The sequence below is a fragment of the Leucoraja erinacea genome, chromosome 4 (assembly GCF_028641065.1).
Source record: "Leucoraja erinacea ecotype New England chromosome 4, Leri_hhj_1, whole genome shotgun sequence".
Taxonomy (NCBI): Eukaryota; Metazoa; Chordata; class Chondrichthyes; order Rajiformes; family Rajidae; genus Leucoraja; species Leucoraja erinaceus.
In genome coordinates this window covers 1,450,813-1,458,344 of record NC_073380.1, presented here as the reverse complement: position 1 = coordinate 1,458,344, position 7,532 = coordinate 1,450,813, and positions in this window count along the sequence as shown.

The following is a 7,532-nucleotide window of genomic DNA, read 5'->3' as shown; positions in this document are numbered from 1 at the left end:
CACTTGGTGATGATGGGGGTAAGTGCAACTGAGCGGAAGTCGTTGAGGCTTGCCGCAGTGGAGTGTTTTGGCACTGGCACGATGGAGGTGGCTTTAAGGCAAGTGGGGACAACTGCTTGGGCAAGTGACAGGTTGAAGATGTCAGTCCAGACGTCTGTCAGCTGCGCAGCACAGGCACTGAGCACGCGCCCGGGGATGCCGTCAGGGCCAGCAGCCTTACGTGCATTAGTCCTACTCAGTGCCACGTACACGTCGTAGGGGGTGAGTGTGAGGGGTTGGTGATCGGCAGGTAGCACAGCCTTGATGGCTGTCTCTAGATTGTCCCTGTCGAAGCGGCCATAGAAGTGATTAAGCTCCTCAAGGAAGGAGGCGTCGCTGGATGTGGGGGTGATGTTGGAGGGTCTGTAGTCCGTGATGGCCTGGATGCCTTGCCACATGCGTCGGGGGTCGGAGTTGTTGTTGAAGTGCTCCTCAATCCTGAGCTTATGGCAGTGCTTGGCCTTCCTGATGCCCCTCTTCAGGTTAGCCCTGGATGAACTGTAGGCTCGAGCATCGCCTGACCTGAAAGCGGTGTCCCGTGCTTTCAGCAGTAGCCTGACCTCGCTGTTCATCCATGGCTTCTGATTCGGGTATATGGTCACCTGTTTGAGGGAGGTGACACTATTGATGGTGGAGTTTATAAAGTCCAGAACAGAGGATGTATAGGAATCAATGTCCGTGTGAGAGTCAAGGGTGGCCTGGGCTGCAAACGCCTTCCAGTCAGTGTTTCCAAAACACTGCTGAAGTGTGAAGTCCGCTTCCTCTGACCAGACTTTAACTGTCCTTACAGTTGGTTTAACCCGTCTGATGAGTGGGGAGTACTTAGGGAGCAGGAACAATGAGACGTGATCAGACTGACCAAGGTGGGGGAGGGGGATGGCTTTGTAAGCTTCAGCCATATTGGTGTAGACTTTGTCCAGTGTCTTGTCTACTCTAGTGGGGAAGGATACATGTTGGTGGAATTTGGGGAGTACAGTCTTCAGGTTGGAGTGATTGAAGTCACCCGTAACAATGAAGGCTGCCTCAGGGTTGTGTGTCTGTTGTTTGCTAATGGCAGTATGCAGCTCTTTCATTGCAAGCTTGGCATTAGCATCAGGAGGGATATAGGCTGCAGTCACAACAGTGGAGGTGAACTCTCTGGGCAGATAGAACGGTCTGCATCTAACCAAGAGGAATTCAAGGTTAGCTGAGCAGTGACTCTCGATGATGGTGGAGTCCGTGCACCATGCTTTGTTTACATAAATGCACAGACCCCCCCCTCTGGTCTTACCAGAGTCTGATGTCCTGTCCGCTCGGAGTAAATGACGCCCCGATAGCTGGATGGCGCTTTCAGGAACGTCAGTGTTGAGCCAAATGCCTGGTCCAAATGGGTTCGGTAATGAATTCTATAAAAAAATTAATGATATAATTTCCCCACGCCTACAAGCCCTTTATATACATGCTTTTAAAGAACAGACCCTACCACAAACCCATGCCGAATCAACCATTACATTGATACCTAAAAAAGCCAAAAATCTTGAAGTGCCTGGATTATACAGAGCAATAGCTCTTCTAAATACAGATCAGAAAATATTAGCTTAGACTTTGGCAAGAAGACTAAGCTTGTACATTAGTAGATTAATACATCCAGACCAAACTGGGTTTATACCTAAGCGACATTCGTTTCATAATTTGAGATGCCTGTTTAATATAATGTATTCATACAGAACGATAAATGAAGACTTAACAAATATTTCTTTAGATGCAGAAAAAAGCATATGACCAAGAGAATGGGCCTATCTCTTTACAGTGTTGGGAAAATTCCAACTAGGAGAACATTTTATTTCATGGATAAAGCTGTTATATAACAACCCAACCGCCAGAATATTGATTAATCAATTTCTGTCATCTAAATTTCAATTATCCAGGGGTAATAGACAAGGATGTGCTCTTTCACCAATGTTATTTGCCTTAGCCATAGAACCCTTAGCAGAAATCATAAGAGTACATCCGGGCATTCACGGATACAATACTAAACATACCAATAACAAGATGTTGCTATATGCAGACAATGTACTTTTATACATCACCAATTCTCAAGTCAGTATCCCAAATATATTAAACCTTATAGAACAATATCCTTCTCAGGGTATAAAATAAACTGGAATAAAAGCAAAATTATGCCAATAAAAACTCAAGACCCTTTACATCTCCAAAAATTCCCTTTCGGAATTTTTACTGAAAAATTTAGATACCTTGGAGTCTATGTGACTAGAAAATACACCTCTCTATTTCAAACAAATTTCCCACCATTAATTACTAAATTAAATGCCCTCATTCAATTTTGGAAAACACTCCCTATTTCCCTTATAGGTAGAGTAAATGCCATAAAGATGATTTTCCTTCCACAACTCCTACACCTATTTTAATCAATTCCGATTTATCTCCCGAAAAGTTTTTTTTTTAAACTTGACTCTGTTATCACAAATTTCATTTGGGACTATAAAACCCGTATAATATATAAATTACATTTATGTAAATCTAAAGAAAATGGAGGATTAGCACTCCCCAATATCCTTTTCTATTTCTGGGTGACTAATATTAAAAACTTAATCTACTGAATGGATGATACATGTTAACAGGTAAACTGGTTAAAAATAGAGAGGGAAGATTGTTTGCCTTTTAATAAAGGCGCGATTCTTCTTTCTCCAACACATCAGAATAAATCAACGTATGAGCAAGACCCGATAATACACAGTACCCTCCGCATTTGGAACTACTGCTCTCTCAATGTTAGGCACTCCCTGATACAATTTAAAATCCTGCATAAACTCTACTATTCAAAGACCAAATTAATCAAGATCTTCCCAAATGTCTCTCCTATTTGTGCTAAATGTCACCTCCAAGAAGCGACTATTCCTTCACTTCCTGTATCAAGTTACAAAACTTCTGGAGGCGGATATTTGATATCTTCTCCAAAATACTTAAAACTAAATTGGAACCAGATATAAAACTGATCACATTAGGTATGTCAGAGGCCTGCTCTAAGTTAACGATATTTCAAAAACGTTTCCTCAATTACGGCCTAATAACGGCAAAAAAATTAATACTCAAATTTTGGAAACAGCCAACAGTCCCCACAGTGAAGATGGGGATTACTGAAATGTCCGAGACACTACACTTGGAAAACATTAGCCTTGTCTTGGCGGAAAAAGCAGATCAATTTCTTAAGACATGGTTGCCTTTTACTGAATTTCTGCAACAACAGAATGGTTAAACACAAATTTAAACCCAATGCCAGGGATGGGTGAAGGGGGGAGGGGAAGTAAATCTCCATATTCTCTTTTCTTATTTCTTTTCTTTTCTCTTGCACTTCTTCGGTAGTTTAGGGATCTTTTTCTAGCTTTCTCTTATTTCTCTTTCTTCATTCTCTTCTTTTTTCTCCCTTTTTTATTTTTTTTCTACTTTTTTTTAAATTTAGGTTTTAATGTTAAGCTGTACAATAGTTGTATAACTGTTATGTCGGTCACCTTATCCCTGTACAATTGCTTCTAATAAAATAAATTTAAAAAAAAAAAAGATAATTATAATCCAAAGCAGCTTTTTTGTGTTTGCATGATAACAAACCGAGCCTTCCCATCAGGTGTCACAGGTTGCATATGAGGATGGCAGATCCACTCCTGGATGGAACCAGCTAAACAGATTTGCTCTCACAAGAACTTGATAGTTTTTGAGGTCATTATTGATAAGTCTGTGTAATTTTCTCAATTCACGGCTATTAACAGAATTTAAATTCCACAGCTGCCATGGTAGGATTTGGACTCTGTTCTCTAGATTGTTAACCATAGCCTCCAAATTATTGGCGCATTTACTTAACCATTGTACCAAATATGTACCACCTTCTGCAGGAGTGGGAGAGAAGTGCATTTGTAACATCTCTCATGTGCTCAGGTGATGTATAGACTATGAGATGTGCATGTTGAAGTTAGGGGTAGAGGTAAATGTGTGATGGAGTTATGCCATCTAATTAATATTAGGTGGGATTGATGTTGTTAGGTGAATGCTGAGCATGCATGGCTTTAGAGTGATGTGGGAAGCTGTTGGTGCAAATGTTAACATGGAATTCATGGTTGCCGACTCTGCTCTTGCCCACACATTAAATGTTTTGAAGCACCATTTCTTTGTCCTGGGAATTCCACTTCTGGTATTCATTTGCAATGCAACATACATTCATTGCCACTTTCTGAGCCCATGCAGAAAAATACTTTCTCCTCCTTTCATCTCAACTGCTATTGCATCCCAAACTGTTCTAGAAATCAGAATGCCCAGTCTTCCAGTTTCCATTTAGGTCCTAAAACCTCAGACATTGCACACTTTCCCTTAAGTGGTGCAGTGTTTCGGCCAGCAACAGATAGGTTCAATTGGTACCAGACATATGGAATGGCATCACCTAGGAATGTACTGATGCAGTAGGATGCATGGTTGGTACCAGCTGGACATGATCATCATCATAATGCTGAGGGAACTCAAACTTTAATGGCATAAACTCAAAGAGGTAAAGGTTGATCATTTTCCAGGCATAACTAATTCCTTCCTCGTTACATGCATTGTTTTAGTAACTTGCTCTGGAATACCACGTGTTTGAGTTTCATCTGTTTGACTATCAGTTTATTTATTTTTATTTTTTATTTTTTAATATTTTATTAGAAGTAAGTACAATACAGTGGTACACCTTTTTACAGGTGCCAAAATATGTTAACATAATATATTCTCTGTACAACTTCATTTTTATTTTTTTAAGGAGAGAAATAAGAAAGAAAGAGATAGTAAAGAATAGAGGAAAGTGTAGTGTGTGTGTAAATAAAAGGGGGGAAAAAGAGATAGCGAGGAAAATAAATAAGCAAGAAGAGAGAGCAGGAGGGAGATTATCAAATAATCAAATAGCCGCAAGGAGATGAGTTTTTATATTGTTGATCATCTTTCACCCATACCAGAAACCTTTAATTTTTACGATACTGTTGCACCACATGTAGACTATCAGTTTATGCGTGCTAATTTTTTTAATGCCCTCTATTAATTGCCCAGCACAAGTGTTTCATTTTCAGCCCATTGGATTTAATGTGGTTCATGGGGTAATTCAGTGGTTTGCTTGAAAGTGATTTTTTGCATCTCTTTGGGTACTTTGGCTTTAGCCTAGAGAAATGTGTCTCCGTATCCCAACTGAATTTTTGTTATTTTAAGCCCCATTTCCTCATGTTTAAATTATCTCCAATACTATAGCAGTGAAGCAGCATGAAAAACGAATCTCTGGTCAGACCTTTACTGAGTGAAACATTCTATTTCTTTTTATTGTGAGACCCGGTTTTAGTGACTTTGTTTCCCCTGAAACCATACTAAAAGAGATGATATTCAAACTTTATTCTTTGACCTCATTGAGAACTTGGAATTCATAAAATATAATCTCACATCTGCATGGTTTTCTTTGCTCTTGGAGGTGGTAGTCATGGTCACACTTGGCTTTCTTGCCTCTGGAGCGATGCAAGGTGCTGCCACTGAGTTCTATAGCATTTCATGATCTGCTGCTCATCAAGCGTATCTCTTTTTTCCCTTCAGCCCAGAGATCAAACAGAGTGGGGTTCTCCAACGAGCAAACATTCCAAGACTACACTCATCACCTAAAAGAGAGCTTCCAATCAACTTTCTGTGGCAACCCTGTAGGATCTCTGTTGCTTCCATAGAGTATTGGAAAATGTGTGGTTAAGATTGAGGACACTGGACTCATTCTGTCTGTTCTGGGCAAAAAAAAAGATGTATCCAACCCTATCCAACTTTGCAACAACTTTGCAGCACTAAATCCATGATCCTGCAGGTACACTTTAAAATCATTTGAATTGAGATGGTTTCCTTTCCTAGCACCCTTTCAGCTATCAACACCATTTCCTTGTTTTTCCTTTAAAATTTTTCTACCAATTATTTTTTATCTGTTGCCTGGGATTTGACTGTTCTCGGAGGGGAAAATAGATCTCTCTTATTTTATCCAAGCACCTCATACTGTTAGCCGCCTCACTTAAGTCTCCCTGATGCTCCTTTGTTCCAGAGAAAACAAATATGGTTTATCAAATCTTTTCTCATAGTTAGAAACATGGAAACATAAAAAATAGGTGCAGGAGTGCCACTCGGCCCTTCACCATATTCAATACGATTATGGCTGATCATCTAAAATCAGTACCATATGCCTCCTTTCTCCCCGTATGCCTTGATTCCGTTAGCCCTAAGAGGTATATCTAACTCTCTAGTTACGATCTTCCAGTCTTGGGAGCACTCTTCTAAATCTCCTCTCTGGCGTATTTTTCCTCCGCTATGTTAACTAGAACTGCTCATAATACCAAAGTTGTGGTTTTCTCTCTTCCCCGCCAACCCCCCCCCCCCCCCCCCCCCCCCCCCCCCCACACACCGCCTCTCTCCGGCCACTTCCAGTTACAGCCCCGGCTGCCCATGCCATTCCCAGGTTGCATCGCTTCCCTGACCACTTCCAGGCCGGATCTACTGCTGCCACTGCAAGCCCACACAACTTATATGCCTATTTCCAGGTGACACCTGCCACTGCCACCATTGACCGTTACCTGCACTGTGGCCGCCCACGGGTCAACATAATTGATGCTGATCCTCGCCTCTCCCCTGACTGCCACCAAGCTGAGGCCTTCAACTCACCTGCATTCCAGGTTCAGTTCCAGACCGAGAGTCTGAAGAAGAATCTCGACTCGAATCGTCACATATCCATGTTCTGCAGAGACGTTGCCTGACCTGTTGAGTTACTCTAGCACTCTGTATCCTTTTGTGTATTAACCAGCAACTGCAGTTGTTTGTTTTTACTACTTATACAATGACAATACCTTACTCGTTATCACGGACAATCGGCAATAACGGACACCATTCTTATCCCTTAGTCAATTTTAGATTTAATTTGACACTACGCCTTGGATGGCTTTTCTTGACCAACCTGTTTAATGGGATCTTATCAAATGCCTTGTTGAAATCAATGTATCCTACAGCAAACACTTCCCCCTCATTAAATTTCCTTACTGCATCCATCATAATTTCAGCTAAGTTAATTAGAGATGGCTTTGCCTAAACAAATCAACGTTGACTGTCAACGCTTAATCGGTGCCTTGCCATGTGAAGTTTTATACTGTCTCTCAGGGTTGATTCAAATAATTTACTGATTATTAGAATTACAGTTACCCTATTTCACTTTGAAAACAGTGATTAACATTTCTCCAGTCCTCTGACATAACTCTTATAGCTAGGGATAATTGAAAAATTATCGTCATTTAATTTCCTTAAGTCATAGATCTAAACTCTTTAACATTTCTCCTTTTTATTTTATTTATTCAATTCTTACTCTATTCTTATATTGCAACAGTATTTACTCTTTTTTAAGGATTGTTATAAATTATTCTTTAAAAAATGTATCTACCTCCTTTGCTTCTGCACAGTGGTTAAATTTGTTGGTC